Raw genomic sequence first — 17,294 nt, 5'->3', positions numbered from 1 at the left:
ATACGCTGAAGCTAAATCAAAAGGGGAGAAGAACTTATCTCCACCTAACAATGACAACATTTCTGCAATATTAGGTAAGGGGTTGTGATCAACAACAATGCATTTAAGTTCTCTCAAGTCAATGCAGAGCTTAGACACTCCATTGGCTTTAACTGCCATGACCACTGGAGCCAACCATTCTTTGGCTTCTACCGAGTGATGATTCCACCCTTTAACAACTTGTCCAATTCAACTTTCATTTTATCCTTGACCTTGATGGGAACATTTCTATGTTTACTAATTAAGGGTACAGAATTTTCTTTAAGAACAATCTTGTGTGAAAAACCTGCCAAACATCCTAATTGTTATAAACAACTGGGTTGACCCTGTGTCCCTCAGAACCTGGGTAGTCTGTAGTCTATAGTTTAAAAAATAACGGTTCTTTCGGGTTCAAACAACAAAGTGGTTTATCCAAACAGTTTTTTAACTGCTCCTCATAGAAACAACATAACACCTCCAAAGTACTGTAACAAATCCTTATAATAAATAAAGAAGGACGACCTAAGTGTTACTCTATAGTTTCTTTATATCGTTTTCTGAATCAAAAAATCATTTCTATACATTATATACAAATAACTGTCATCATATCAAATATAGTGCAAAACCAAGTGACATTAGTGAATAGTGTACTTGTGACAAACAAAATATATCCAAATTTCATGTAAAAAAACTGTACATGTATATACAAAATATCATTTCATAAGGCCATCTACTGATACAATCTGGGAACCCTATGATTTCTTTTAAGTTTGTTGGGGCTCCGAGTTTATATGGCCTGTGAATAGATGTCGACGTTTTGACCCCGGATTCAAGCAAGCCGGGCTGAAGACAGCTGGAATGCCAGAAACTGGTCCTCGGAAGCTTGTTTCCAGTCCAGGGAAGACATGGCGTGGCAGTTCGGGCTGGACTGTTCCCATGAGGCACAGGGTCAGACTGATTTGCATATAGCCATGTCTGAACTGGGGTGGCAGAGTGGGCTAAAGAAGGGTGATGGATTAAACCCAGATCTTTTTGACTGGGTGTGAGTGTTTGATTGATTCAGATGCTCCGTCCATCACCACCCCCTATTGTACCGCTTTTGGCTGCCATAAGTGTGGCAGGGTATGCTCAGACGTCAGTCCCTTGCTCACTTTGCCACTGGATTCAAGCAAGCTGGGCTGAAGACGGCTGGAATGCCAGAAACCGGTCCTCGGAAGCTTGTTTCCGGTCCAGGGAAGACATGGCTTGGCAGTTCGGGCTGGACTGTTCCCATGAGGCACAGGGTCAGACTGATTTGCATATAGCCATGTCTGAACTGGGGTGGCAGAGTGGGCTAAAGAACGGTGATGGATTAAACCTAGATCTTTTGCTTGGGTGTGAGTGTTTGATTGATTCAGATGCTCCGTCCATCACCACCCCCTTTTGTACAACTCACCAAAGAGACACCTTTTTGGGAGAGGTAAATCTTTCCTGAAGTCACATTTGTCTTGTAAGAGATTTTACCAGTAAAGAAACCAGAAAGTTTGATAGGTTCCCCACCATAACCTTTAGATTTGATCTCAGGTTTTTTTAACCTTATCTTACTACACAAATGTTCATCATAAACTGTATTGGGAACAAGTGTGATTTTAGCCCCTGAGTCAAATAACATTTGAACAGGAATGCCTTCAATGAGCACAGTGTCAAAAGGACCACTTTTCTCACCATCACTGATCCTCATGATGATTTCTTCAACTTCACACTGATCTCCACAACATATTTCTTGAACCCTTTATTCCCAGAGGACCCACTGCAACAACATTTTGTTACATGACCTCTCTTTTTGCACCTTTTGCACGTGGCTTTCCAGCCAATGCAATCTTTATAATTTGCTGAATGTCCATATTCCCCACATCTATAGCAGTTACCTTGGAACTTTGTGACAAACAAATTATTTTTATGTTCAACACTACTTTTGTTACCATTCTTGTAATTGAGAGGACCCTTGTAAGGAAAAGCACCGCTACTCTCTCCTTTGTACTGTTGAGAGGATGTCATACCTTGTTTGTATTTGGATTTGTGCACTACCTGAATATTATCTTCTTTAGAACTTTCTACATCTCTTTTCTTTAACTCATCAACACAAGTCTTAGTGTGTTCACAAGATTTTGCTATTGTAATTACTTCAGAGAGAGAAGGATCATCTTTAGCCCAACATGCTTCTTTTACTTTATCTAAGGTACAACTTAACATGAACTGGTCTCTCAACCTTTCCTCATAATTGGCTCAAAAATTGCAGGTAGAAGCCAACTTTCCTAACTCAGTTAGATATTGTTCGACATTCTCGCCAGAGTTTTGCATACATTTCCCAAAATGATCTCTTTCTAAAACCGTTGAAACTTTTGGCAAGAAGTGTAAATCGAGTTTCTTTAAGCAAATTTGAATACTAACCTTCTGTTACCATGACATGTGGTACTAAGCAAGTATCAATGTTCCACCAAAATCAGAAAATGCAAAGTGCAGCCTACTACAAACATGTTATCTAAAGGTGTCATTCATACAGTTTTTCTGAAAAATACGTCTGACGTATTTCTGGTCCGAAACGTCTGGCGATACCTGGAGTTAAACCCCCTTCTACTTTCACCCTAGCCGCCCATTTAAAGAGCCAAAAGATTCTGGCTTTTGAAAAAATCGTACTGAGAGAAGTGATTGCCCTTTGGGACAAACGATGAGATCCTTATCAAAGCCACGGATAAGGGAGGTGCAGTTGTGGTCCAAAATACAAGACACTCCATCGCCGAGATCGAACACCAACTGAGTGACCAAGAAAGTTACACACGATTGTCAAAGGTCCCATCCAGGATGTAGCAGAGCTCATCCACCAACTCACACTAATCGGATTGGAGGAAGGCTTCCTAAGCGAGCCAGAGTATAACTTCTTAAACAAAAACACTCAAAGATACCCACGATCTACACTCTCCCAAAGATTCATAAAAACTCCTGAAAACATTTATTGACAGTTTTCTGCAACCTTGGGTATCGGCAACAAAATCCTACATGCGGGACACCATACACATTATTCAGATGGTGGAAAACCAACCAATCCACATTCCTACCGAGTTCCTTGTAACACTGGAAGTCAAATCCTACTCTGCTCTGGATTCCCACAGACTTCTTGGTTAAACTACTGGAAATTGCAATGACTGAGAATTATTTTGTATTTCAAAACGAATACTACTTTCAATGTAAGGGAGTAGCTATTGGGGCAGGATTCGCCCACAACCTAGCAAGCCTCTTTATGGATAAATACCAAGACACCTACATATACAGTCCAGATAATCAATTTATTGATAATATCACAATATGGAAATGCTACATCGATTATGTACTAATTATTTGGACTGGGTCAGAGTGGAGCCTGATTGACTTTCAAATATGACTAAATGTAAGATCATCAGACATCCAATTCACCATAACCTACGAGAAGAAAAGCCTTTGATTTTAGGATGTCTCATTGAGAATTGAGAATGCCCTGATTTACACTACCCTATTCAGGAAGCTGACAGAACGAAACACCCTTATGAAGAATAATTCACACCATCCAAGAAGTCCACAAGACAATTTGCCTTATGGACAATTTTTGAGAATGAGGCACAAATTGCTCGTGCTGCTCAAACTTTTTCAAGGAAACAGACACTCAAATCACCAGACTACTCAACAGAACAAGAAAAAGGGCCTGGTACCGCCCACAGGAGTCGTTGCTGGAAGTACACCGACAGAGAAGCTTGTGTGTGTCACCACTTTCAACACCAGGAGCCAGGAGATCAAAAAGATCGTTAAAAAATATTGGAATCTAGTGGCTTCAGAAATCAACACAGTGGAAGATCCCATCTTCACATTCAAAAGGGCAAACAATGTGAGACTATGCGGTAAATTCATATTTGAAACTGCCCAAACAAGTCGGCATTAGGACACAGTTGAGCCTACCACCATGCGTGGGCCAATTCAAATGCAGCCACTGTAAGCCTGCAAACGTATGGTCGAAGGTTCCACTTTCCCACACCTGGGTCGCAATTTTCAGCTGCCACACAGCACAAACTGCAATAGCCTGAATATCATTTACGCCATAAGATGCCCCTGCAACGAGCTATAGATCGGCCAGAAAACCTAGAAGTTTAAAAGCAGAATCCTACAACATTACAGCACAATTCGCTGCAAAGTACAGGGGTCCCCCTGATGAAACACTTCTCTAAAATGGGACTTCGGGCAGAAAACCTGAAATGATGGGTAGCAGAAAAGATTTGCCCACACCCTAGGGGTGGGGATATTGCATCATCCCTTAACTACAAAGAGAGTAAGTGGATACCTCAAAAGCCAGAATCTTTTGGCTCTTTAAATGGGCGGCTAGGGTGAAAGTAGAAGGGGTTTTAACTCCAGGTATCGCCAGACGTTTCGGACCAGAAATACGTCAGACGTATTTTTCAGAAAAACTGTATGAATGACACCTTTAGATAACATGTTTGTAGTAGGCTGCACTTTGCATTTTCTGATGTTGGTGGAACATTGATACTTGCTTAGTACCACATGTCATGGTAACAGAAGGTTAGTATTCACATTTGCTTAAAGAAACTCGATTTACACTTCTTGCCAAAACTTTCAACGGTTTCTGGTTTCCGTGAAGCAGAGGGTGGAATTCAAGAGCCTGTGCGTTGCACATAAGGCAATATATGGACAAGCACCGGTCTATATCAAGGATCGTCTGACGCGTTACAATCCGAAACGATCGCTTAGATCCTCGGATGCTCAATTGTTGGTTTGCCCTCGTTTCAAACTGGCAACAAAGGGTGGAAGATCCTTTTCCACACAAATCCCACAGCTGTGGAATAAGCTGCCAGACATGCTTCGTAAAGAGGCCAATCTTCTGCAGTTCAGAAAACAACTGAAAACAATATTATTTAGGGAAGCTTTTGGCCCTTCTTAATTATAGGGTATTCTATTCCTTCGCTAGCCGGGAAAATTTGTTGTGTTTCTTGGTTTGAAAGCGTCTTGAGACCGGTGGGTGAGTTGGCGCTATACAAACTAAAGTAACAATAACAATAACAATAACAATAACAATACACACTTTGGACACGGTCACCCAAGGGCTGAATGAATCAGAAAAAAAACAACAGACAACTGGGTTGGCTGACAAAGACATGACTTACCCTCTGCTCTACCACACACTAGTCCAGGGCTATCAAGAGAGTATCTACTTGAGAGATAACAGTATCACATGCCACTCCAGGGTTATGGTGAGAATTTCAGCTTAAAGAGGACAGGAACCAGCCTCCCCTCCCATACCTTTAGCAAGTCCTACCCATTAATGTTTTTCTTCCCTCTTACCATTCTGTGTCTAATATTGGTAGTTATTCCTTCAGTATCTTATGTACGTTATATTGTTGATGTCGCTAAAGTTAAATGTGTTGTTGTTTTTAGCACTGTCTAAACAAAAGCCTTAACAAATTCATGTGAAGTCCCAAATCCATTGACGTTACTGATCCAGGTTGTAAATATTAATGTCTTAATACGATTGGCTAATATGTGTTTCCTTCTTCCCATATGGATGTTATATTGTTGATGTCACTAAAGTTAAATGTGTGTTGTTGTTTTTAGCACTGTCTAAACTGAGCCATAACAAATTCATGTGAAGTCCCAAATCCATTGACGTTACTGATCCTGGTTGTAAATATTAATGTCTGAATACGATTGGCCAATATGTGTTTCCTTGTCCCCAGATAATTTGTGAACCGTTTATGTCGACAGAAGTTAAGTGTACGTTGTGTTCCATACCACTGTCTACACATAAATCCATGGTGGATTACTGTGATACCAACATGACACATGTTTTCCTAATAATACCAAATATTCTTGGCAAATAATGTTAGTGTGATACCAACATGACACATGTCCCTCTAATAATACCAAATACTGTTGGAAATAATGCTTCCTCCCTCCCCCGCTTTTCTTTCCCAACCACCTCCCCCAACTGCCTGCCCGCTCCCTCCCCTAGTGCTGCTTGAAATGACTTCAAGCCTCATGCATCATAAAGAGTCTGTTACACGAGACACAGGTTCAAAATGCTGAATGTTTTTTAATTGTTGTTTGGGTTTTCAAACTTTATTGACATCAATAATATTGCTTTCCATAGGCTTCCCTTGAACCTTCGGGCAACCTATTGCAAATCATCCGCTTGAATTAATTCTTCGACACTGCAAACTACAGTTCACTTTTACAAGCGACTAGACAGGCTTTTATCTCAATTTCTCTGTGGACACCCTGCCCCCTCCACATATGAAAGATATATCAATTATCCGATGGCCAAATTTCTGCAGATTGTCTACATGCCCTTCAGATAGTTTTAGCGTGACTTAACTATCTAACACGCTCTGAGTGTCTCCATGACAACACTGCGCCGTCACCTAGTGTCCAACAAGACCTCTCAACCTCAGCGGCATACCCTACATGCTGATGGACTCCTCTTCAAATACCTCAACCCGATCCGTACACGATTTCAATTACGACACGAGAGTGAGCCGTTTTGCGTTGTCTCTTTTTCAGAAACTTTTTTCACTTCTGACGCCTACCATCTTCTTGACTTTTTTGGTGGAATACCATTGACAAATTGGATCCCCCAGCTGAATGAGCCAGCTGTCTTTCCGAATAAAGGTAAGGTGCATGCTTTTTCAAAGCGGCGTTTCTGCATCACTTAAATCCAAGCAAGTATCTCACAGTCGCGCTCTCTGTTTTTTCATATATAGATTCCAAATAAACTGTATCTGCATACCTGATCCTCAAGCTGTACGAGTCAGGCGGGATTTAGTCATAAGGTAAGACGTGCACATTCATGAAACGGCGTTGATTGCAGAGTTCAGCATACAGCCGGCAAATGTATACATTTTTGTTCACCCTTAAATTTCAGATCCCCTTTAGTGAAGATATTCGGCGGTAGCACACTTCTGGCTACCTCTACATGAAGGTAAGACGCACGCTTTCTCAAAGTGGCATTTTCTTTCACATCACAGAACAAGACCACATAAATATGTATTACATTTGATTGTAGAATCCAGCTTCTAATCACCTATGTGCTGACGGTTGCACATTGCAAAGACTCCTTATTGACACCAACGCCGCTCAGCAAAGGTGGGCACTGCTTACCTTGAGGTGCCTATGCTTTCGATCACTAGGCAACTCTGCATTTTAATACTTACCCTCTTAATTCGTTCCCCATCTGATTACAGAATCCAACCTGATGGTGGATTCTCCTCTTGTTTCCAAACCAATCACATGGAAATCAACAGTACCACAATTGGTAGGTCACTTAAACCAACTGTTTTGTAAATTTCCTTCTTTGAAACACACCATACTTAATACATGAATCACTAGCTTACCCGTCGCGCGTTGCTGCGATCTCAGAAGAAAGGAAATTTAAGGAAACTTGTTATGATAACATTCAATTTACATTGTGTCATTTTTATTGAAACGTATTCATTTTAATATGGAAAACACTTTAAAGTGTTATTTTAATTCTGTTTATTTATTCGAGTGCTTGTGGATACACTGTATTTTTTGTTTTTCCGTCTGGTGCATACACGAATAAATCAGAAGGTTTTCCGATGTGTGAGCTGGCCACATACAGTTGTCCATGTGAGAAGCACAGATTCTCCAAATATAGTCTACACACTTGCAGCGTTTGTCCTTGTGCTTTGTTGCTGGTCATTGCAAAAGCGAGTCGCAACCGGAAACTGTAAACGTTCAGTATTGGAAAGATTATGAGGGCCCTAGGGGGCCGATATTTAACAAATTTTTCTTTTCTTTTTTTTTTGACAGAAACCTTTGCGGGAGTGTACTCAACAACTTTTAACAATTTTGTTTTTTTTGCCAGAAACCTTTGCGGGAGTGAACTCAACAACTTCCCAAAGTTTCATGGCGATCGGATGAATGGTGTAGTAATGCATAAAGGACAAACAGACATACTTTTGTTTTTATATATATAGATTGTGCCCATTATAGGCTGTACGTATCTACCACACTGTCCTGAAGAAGAGCCGCTGTAAGGTTGGCTTAGTAACGCACCTTCCTGGGTCGAAACCTTGATGCCGCATAACAATTCCTGTGCTACAGTCTCCTCATCCCAAAGCTGAAAAAGGACTCAGATCAGAGGTCTTGCGATCACTTTGTATTGTGGCGAATGTCAATAGATTCATATATTTTATATTTTTTACAATCTCCACACTGTACATATTGTACGCACATTATCAACTTGTCATTTTCACTTATTCACCAAAAAGTCATGCACTTGCTTTTCATTGATGAAAATGTTTATGTGATAGCCTCATATATATATATATATATAAAATAAACAAAAATAATATACTAATTGTTGAAATCAGACAATAATACTCTTGGTGTGTTTCTCGGTACATATTAATTATGGAATGCTAAGAAATTGTTCATTTGGCAGAACCGCTTGCAGTTCGTTGTGGCAAAAGAAACCCAGGCCTGTGAACTCTAGGAATCCCACTCACACTAAGGGCTTTGGTTTGGTGGATGATCGTTGCTATTATCCCCATATGTGGATGATATTATCCTGTAACTTTATTTGCCAGCTATGAACCCATCCCTCAATATTGGGGAGGTTATAACGTTTGGAGGCTTTTTTGGACTCCAAATTTCCTGGGATAAGTCTGAAAGGTTTCTGCTATCTTACATGACTACAACACCCCTGATAGAATGCTTCCTGACATGGTAAGCTGAATGGTGAAATACATGAGTATTTATATAACCAGAGATACACCCAAACTGCTGCAATGCAATTTCGGGATCACATTAGATAATTTCAGGACTTGCGTGGAGCGTGGGTTACATTTACCAATTTCAATTTACGGACACATCTGGTTGATCAAATAATGATCTTGACAAAATTTGAATACCTCTTTGTGAACACTCCTGTCCACACTCCGTTGGAATTCTTCCGTCAGTTGCATCAGTTTCCCACACACCTGGTAGGGGAAATGCTGTGTATTTCATGGTCTGTAATGAGTAGGCCAATGAAGGCCAGCGGCCTGTCACTACCTGACCTATACATTTATTACTTGGTGGCACAGGCTCACTCCCCAAGGATTGGCCACTGCTGTAGCCACCTTTATGAATGCCCATATTGAAGCACCTTGGAGCACCCAGCCTCTCTGTTTGCCAAGATTTTTAGGTCTCTGACTCTCAAAGACAATGTTGATGGAGTAGGTATGACATGTAAGGCCTGGCGACTTACTTCCCTTGTGAAATCCCATACTCTACGTCATTGCCTGCTATCCACAGTCTCTTACTTCCCCCAACATTAGAGCCCGCTGTTGAGAGGCCTTTGTCCACTGTGGGTGTGGGAGAGGTGGGAGACTTGTTTCCCAATGGCGACTTCATGCCACCCTCCAAGATTATAAGGAGAGGGGAGACAAAACTCCTTTAGTTATTCTTTAATCACCAATGACATTTAGCAGCAAAAGCTTCTAGCATTCCAGATCCGAAAAGAACTCATTCTGCTCACTAAGTACATCAGTCGAGCAGACACTGGCAAGTCTATGTACTTCTTCTATTCAGAGATCATATTAAGTAGAACTCATGGCCCATTGCAAGTTCGACAAGACTGGGGGCTCAGGTATCTGACAAATTATGGGCATATTTCTGCCCTCAAGTTAAGCGTATACAGTTCAACAAAAGACAATAAAACTTTTCATTGCTAATATTATACTCTGGAAATAATGGGCATGTTTACCACGAATACAATAGTAGCATATAATAAGTGTGGCCAGTTGAACGTGGGCTTTATGCAAATGGCTTGGCTGCAATCCATGATAGACATTCCTCTTGAACAGAATCAGAGGCTGGCGCTACTTGGAGCCATGGCTTATGTCTCTAATACGATGAGACTCTTGGTCAGTATGGCTCCACTACTAGCTAAAAGGAATGTGACAATGTCCTGGATGAACAGAATAGTGCAGAAAATTATGCACTGGATTCAGGATATGACATATTGTGGAGACTGGCTAGAAATAAGCAGAGGGACTTCATGATAAATTGCGATCCAAGGACTTATGGGATCCTCCACGTTGTTACTTATTAGTGCTAGAATCACTGCCACACTCATGAGAGATGCTACAAATTGTTTATATAATCATATCAAAGATAATGCATGCATGAATATGTTATGATTGTCTAAGGGGCATCTGTGTTTTTCAAATGTAACCCAGGACCAAATGATTATAATTGTGTTTCCACATGTTTAATGTCACCTGTGGAAGTCACAAAGAAAGTTGTATTCTAATAAACACTCAATACAAATTTAAATATAAACAAATAATATATGGCACTTGTTCAGAACCACCGATGCCAATACCACCCTACCACCAATACCATACCATCACCTATACCATTATAATCACTACTAACACAACCAAGAATACCAAACCTACAACTAGTACCATCATCACCAATACCACTATTAATACCATGAATTCCACCACCGCTAATTTCACCAATACCACCACCACCACCGATTCCAAGACCATTAATAGCAAACCACTGACATACCATGACTAATATCACCACCAACATAACCATCACCCAGATCACACCATTATCAATACCACCACCATTAATGACGCAACCCATATCAAAACAACACCTACTCCACAATGCCACCAATTTAACCAGCACTAATACCACCATTTCCAACAGCAACAATGCCACCAATACAACCAATACTTCCACCACCAGTAAAACCATCAAGATCACTGTCCACATCAGCATTACCGTCTCCATCAATGCCACCACCATTAAAAGCACAACCACCACCTCAATTCCAGACCATCACCACTAACAACAGCATGACACGCATACTACAACCAGCAGTTCCACCACAATATTGTTCCTTCACAACCACCAATATCACTGCAAATACCACCATCACCACTACAACCACCTCCCATATTCCACCAGTACACCGCCAATACCCCTATTGCAAGGACTAATACAACATCAGCATCACTGCCAACAGCACCAATGTTAATACTACCAATACCATAACCATAAGTGCTACCTATACTAACACCCGGAATACCAATACTACTAATACTTCTTTCACCAATACTACCAGCAGCAATATTGTCACCATTACCACATCATCAACACCAATATAATCACTAGTAATGCCACACCACAACCATAAATAACAAAGTTCCAGCTCCACCATCAGTGCTACCACCAACAATACCACCATCACTAATACCACCACTCCATAACGTCACCTATAACACCACCAATATTATCAATAGCACATCAATACCATCATCAATAACTTCACTACATCACCAATACCGCAATCACTATACCATCACCAATACAACTGCCACCAAAACCACTACCACCAGTATTTCCACCACCAGTACTATTATTAATAACACCAACAATGATACTATCATCAATACCTCCACCATCAATAACACTAACAATACCACCACACCCAACACAACCAATAGACACACCTCAACCGCCACTTCCACTTTCACCAGCATGACCACCCCAGTACCAACAATGGTAAAAACAAAGCCACCACACCAATACCTCTACCAATACCATCACCAATACCACCCCCACCAAAACCATTACCACCAGTACTGCCACCACCAATACAGTCTTTTCTATCAGCACCACAGATACCATCACCAATACCTCCACCACCAATACCAATAACAACATCACCTAACCAAACACCACCAAGATCCACACCACTTCCAATTTCACCAGCATCACCACCCCAATGCCACCTACAATGTTACAACCAAATCCACCACACCAATACTACACTCCTACCAATACCATCACCACCATCAATATGAAGTTTTTCGCCTAGCCCACGGAAACAACACATAAATATGCCCTTATTTGCATGTTTTATTGTTAGACCTGGCATATTTGGAATGGTTTCCTCTGTCTTTTTGCCTCTGCCTTCTGTATTTTTGACGCTGTGCTGGATTTAGTTTTTGCTGGTTTAGATGCTTTGGGCACTTTGCCACTGCTGATCAGTGTCAAAGTACAAGTGCTCCCTGTATAAATTGTTACTTGGTTATCGATTATTGGGATATTTGTCTCACCAAGAAGTCCCTAGTAAAGTGCACTGAGTGTGCCAGGGCTGGTGATCCAAATGCTACTAGTGGGCCTGCAGCACTGATTGTGCTACCCACATGAGTAGCCCTAAAATGATGTCTCTGGCCTGCCACCGCAGTGCCTGTGTGCAGTCTGTGAACTGCTGTGTCCTCCTGGTTAGTGTCCCCACTGACCAGGCCTAACCCTTCCCTTTCTGTGCACATTGGACACTACTATGAAAGGCCCAAGGTACCCCCTGGGCAGGGTGCAGTGTATGTGAAAGGTAGACCATGTACTAGTGCAGGTGACATGCTCTGGTAGTGACCTACAGCCATTTTCGTTTTTCACTATTGTAAGGCTATCTTGACCATAGGCTATCATGGGGAATGCTGGCTACAGTGGCTACCAGCATACCTTCCATTAGGAGTAAGATAGGACATAAAGGTCTGGTATCCCTGAACTCGGAAATTAATAACATCTTTTAGGAAAGGTTGTTTTTAAATCCTGTGTTTGAGAACATCACTTTTAGAAAGGGGCTGTTCTCTTGTCTGACCTTTCTGTGTGCCTTGGCCTGTTTGTGAATTGACTGTCTGGTTTGAGAGTGACAGGGGCTGGGGAGCCCCCAGGAGGCTGGCTGAGTCAGCCCTAGGCTGAATAACTGCATCTGCATCTTGAGTGGTGGGAGGGGATAGCACCTGGGCCTGAATATGGCTGTGCCTGCCTTCCACAATGCTGGCTCCACCTCCTGCTGGGTGGCTGACATCCCTGCCCCTCTCTCTGAAAGGAAAGGGGAAGCCAGGGAAACAAAGTGTTCAAAAATAGAAATTGTAAATAAATTCTGCTATTTGGGCATAACTTTTAGTAGTAAAGGCATGTGGGCACAGGAGATATCTAATGTAAAAGCCAAGATGTCCAAAAGTGCTCATGGAGTTTTTAAATTTGCAAATAAGCTTGGTGATCGACGCATATATGACATGCTACACATATATCGCTGTAGATGTGTTGCTATTGCGCTCTACGGATCTGGTGTTTGGGGGAATTGTCGCCACGGGGACTTGCAAATAGAAGAAAATAGTTTTTTAAAAAGATTGCTATGCCTGCCTAAGTCTGCTTCCACTGTGATAATTCACCAGGAACTGGGGCTGGAGTTTTTATCAGATTTAATTTGTTTAAGACCACTATTGGTGTGGAGAGCAATCTGGCTTAAGAAAGAAACTAGTTTTACGAGGAGTATCATCACTGACTGTCTCTGCCTAAATAAAAGCTCACTGATCCCATGGATTGATTATGTTGTGTCAACTGCCAGGGACTTTTTTAACCTCAACCTCCAGGATGATCAGGAGAGCTTCTCTGATATTTCAAAGAAAGAGCTTAAGTGCTCCTATTTACATAAGAAAGCTCAAGTGCGTAGAGACTCTATAATGTTGTTAACTATCCCTCAGTATTATTACTCCAATAGGGACTCATCTGGCTTTTCCAAATATCTAAAGGTTGTCACCAGACCATCTCTTCGTTTTGTCCTTATTAGATTAAGACTCGGAATTGTCCACCATTTGGTGGCGTTCCCAGCTATGAAAAATTATCCCTCTACACCATGCCCATGTGACGGGGTCACCAAACAGAGTACTGTGCACTTTTTATTGTTGTGTGACCTTTATAAACATCTTCTCGTTGCTCATTTAAAACCATTATTCTTAAAACGGTCAATTACATCGGTAAATTCGGCAATGAGGTTGCTGTTTTCCCTAGATGATCCTGATATTTGTTTTCATACAGCCATGTTCATCCTGAAATCTGTGGCCGCAAGGAAAAGTATGGGATTGGTTATAGTTTGCAACCAGCGGAGGTGGATGCATCACCCATTACTCCGGTTACTAACAATGGCCCGCAAGACTCTAACCCCCCATAGCCACTGCGCCATCTTCCCCTGGAGGCCCAGGATCACTATCATAAGATCCAGGGTTGAGAATTCTCTCCTGGAATGTGGCAGGGATCGCAAATAAGGAAGGCACACCGGAGTGGGATCTCCTGTTAGGTGTTAGGGATATCCTCCTTTTCCAGGAGACATGGGCGAGGGAACCACAAACTAGAAGAGGGTTCGAAATTTTTGAAATCCCTGCAAAATGGAGTGGGAGGGGGAGGCCATCAGGAGGCCTGGCGATCTGGATAGCGAGTCACATTGGGTGCCAGGCGGAAAAGATGCACACGTTTTCGCAGGACATCCAGTGCGTGCTGCTTACATGGCCTGGCAAATCATCTTGGGCCATTGTTAACGTTTACTCGCGACCAGTTGCCGCGCCAGACGAATCCCCCACCCTAAACGAACTGTCCTCCTTCCTAGGCCAACTGTCAGGTGACCATAAGGTAGTGTTGGGAGGGGACTTTAACTGCCATTTCGAACCCCTAGAAGGTCTAAAGGAGGGTGCCCTCACTGCTGAGGATGACTACTGGGGGGTCCCACCCTCGGCTTCGCCCCACCCTAAAGCCTGGTCCCCACTAGCAGTGCAACTCACGTCCCTTACCCTGAACTTTGCACTGAGGGCATGCAATGGTCATACGCCTTCCGATACCCCCTCAGTGTGTACTTTCAACAGAAAGGGCCATGAGTCGAGGCTGGATTATATAATGTTAGACATCACATTGTGGCCAAAAGTCCTTGACTTTAGTGTGTTACCAAGGTCAGACAGCGACCACAATGCCCTCCGTTTAGAGATCCAGCATCCTCTGCCCCCAGCGGGCTTGCCCGCCAACACCGGCGGAGAGGATCAGGGGGATATGCTCCTCACCACAAACAGGCGTCGGGTTAAATGGGGAAAGCTTTTAAACTCAGAAGATGCCATTAATAAGCTATACGGCCTGGCACTCCCCAGGTTCAAGGAGGTGGATGCGCTCATAAACGAACCAAGATCCCTGGACTATAACGAGAAACTAGCTAACATTCACCAGGAACTAGTGAGGGATCTTGCAGAGGTCTTCCATCCGGTGGTACCAACCCGAAGGAAAAAGACTCGTGCCCCTACTTGGTACACTTCCTCTTGCAGGGCAATCAAATCTGAGCTTATTGCCACAATCAAGGAGGGGTCAAATAAGGGCAAGGTTCGAGAACTTAGGAGGGAGTACAAAGCAGTAATGGCCAATGCAAGGGCCGGGTGGGACTGGAATCACTGGCATGATCTCTATGAAGCACTAAAAACTAGAGATTCTAGGAAATTCTGGGCCCTGGTAAATAACGGGATGGGGGAACTTAAAACAGCAATCGAACCTAACATCGCCCCCTCGCTTTGGGAGGCTCACTTCGGGGCACTCTACCAAGACACTATTCCTTGGCCAGACGGAGTCCTGCCAGTGCCCACAAGTACCCCGGACACGCCCCTGGAATTTTCTTTAGGGGAGGTGGTGTCTGCTCTGGAGCCCCTAACGCTGGGGAAGGCGCCGGGGCTGGATAAGTTACCGGGGGATCTTTTCAGGCATCACCCGGATATCTGGGGTCCGTACCTCCTCATTCTTTTTAACGCCATCTTAGGAGGTATGGCGATTCCCGGCTCTTGGCTGGGGGCAGAGATTGTACCGATTCACAAGAAGGGGTCTCCTCTGCTCCCGGCCAATTACAGGCCGATTAGCCTAATAGATGTACCCCAAAAGCTCTTTGCGCGCCTCATTCTCAACCATCTCCTCGATTGGGTGCAGGATAACGACATCATGAGCCCCCTCCAGGCTGACTTCAGAAAGAACACGTCGACCATGGACTAGATTTTCCACTTCCTCCTCCTCTATTGGAAGACGGTGACGTTAGAGGGGGGAAGGCTGTACATGGTCTTCGTGGATCTGAGGTCAGCCTTTGACCTAGTCCCGCGAAGGAAATTGTGGGAGGTCTTAGAAAAGTTAGGAGTTCCCCCTCAACTACTCAGCATTATAACCAGGCTGCATGAGAACAACTATGCACAAGTGAGGTGTGGGAGGGATGGCAAGCTTTCGTCCAGGTTTCCAGTCCACCGAGGAGTCAGGCAGGGCTGTGTCCTGGCACCGACCCTGTTCTGTCTTTTCATTAACAGCGCTATATTGCACCTAGATAACGTCAAGGACAATGATGCCCCACTACTGGCAGGCAGGAGGGTCCCGGCAATAATGTTTGCTGATGATACCCTCCTGCTTTCCAAATCCCCCATGGGGATCCAGAGGATCGTGAATGGATTTGGTCTTTTCTGTCGCCAACACGGGTTGAAGGTGAACACAGAAAAGACCAAGTTCATGATTTTCAATCCTCCCAACAAAGCCAGACCTAACCCCACCTTGGGAACCGTTAGCCTTGAGAGGGTTTCTACCTTCATATATTTGGGGGTAACACTCCAGGAAAATCTCTCATGGGACTGCCAGATAGCCAGATCGAGGGTAAAACTGTCCCAGCTATCTGGTGCAATTCTGAAGGTTTCAAATACTTCCACTTTTAAGCCTTTAAGCCCGGCCCTGGAAACATATAGGACTCAAGCAAAGGCAGCAGCCATGTATGGCAGTGAGGTATGGGGCTATAAAGCAGGGAAAGATTTGGCAGGAGTAGAAAACAGTTTTCTAAGACGCCTACTTGCTCTCCCGCAAGGCATGCCACTTTTGCCCCTAAGACTAGATATGGGTCTTCCCTCCATTGCTGAAGAGCTTGTGTCAAAGCCCGTGAAGTTCTGGCACCGGCTATGGTCCACTGACGAACTGCACCATTACAGACAGGACCTTATTCATGTAATGAGCCTGAACCGCAACAGCAAAATCCCCTGGCTCGCTTTCGTCAAGAACGAATTGCTCAGTATGAACTTGTCAGAGCTATGGGACGATCCTGCTCGAGGTTGCCAAAGGATTTCCCGCAAAGCCCTGACCCAAATGTACAAGGACAAGAGCCTGTCACTTATGGTAAATGCTCACAATAGTGGCACCCTGACTGCGCGTTTTATGGAATCCAAAAATTCGTATGTTTTTGAACCCTTCATGGATTTTATCTTTCCTGTACTGGCGAGGAAATTGTTTGTGCAATGGAGGTTCGGCACACTCCCTACTAAAACCTTCACTTGCAAATGGACTAAAGGGGGTGACAACCTGTGCCCATGCTGCAACACCCATGAGGAAGATGACCTTCA

Source organism: Lissotriton vulgaris, chromosome 5 (assembly GCF_964263255.1).
Source record: "Lissotriton vulgaris chromosome 5, aLisVul1.2, whole genome shotgun sequence".
NCBI lineage: Eukaryota > Metazoa > Chordata > Amphibia > Caudata > Salamandridae > Lissotriton > Lissotriton vulgaris.
The sequence above is the reverse complement of the archived record's forward strand: the minus strand, read 5'-3'. Positions refer to the sequence as shown.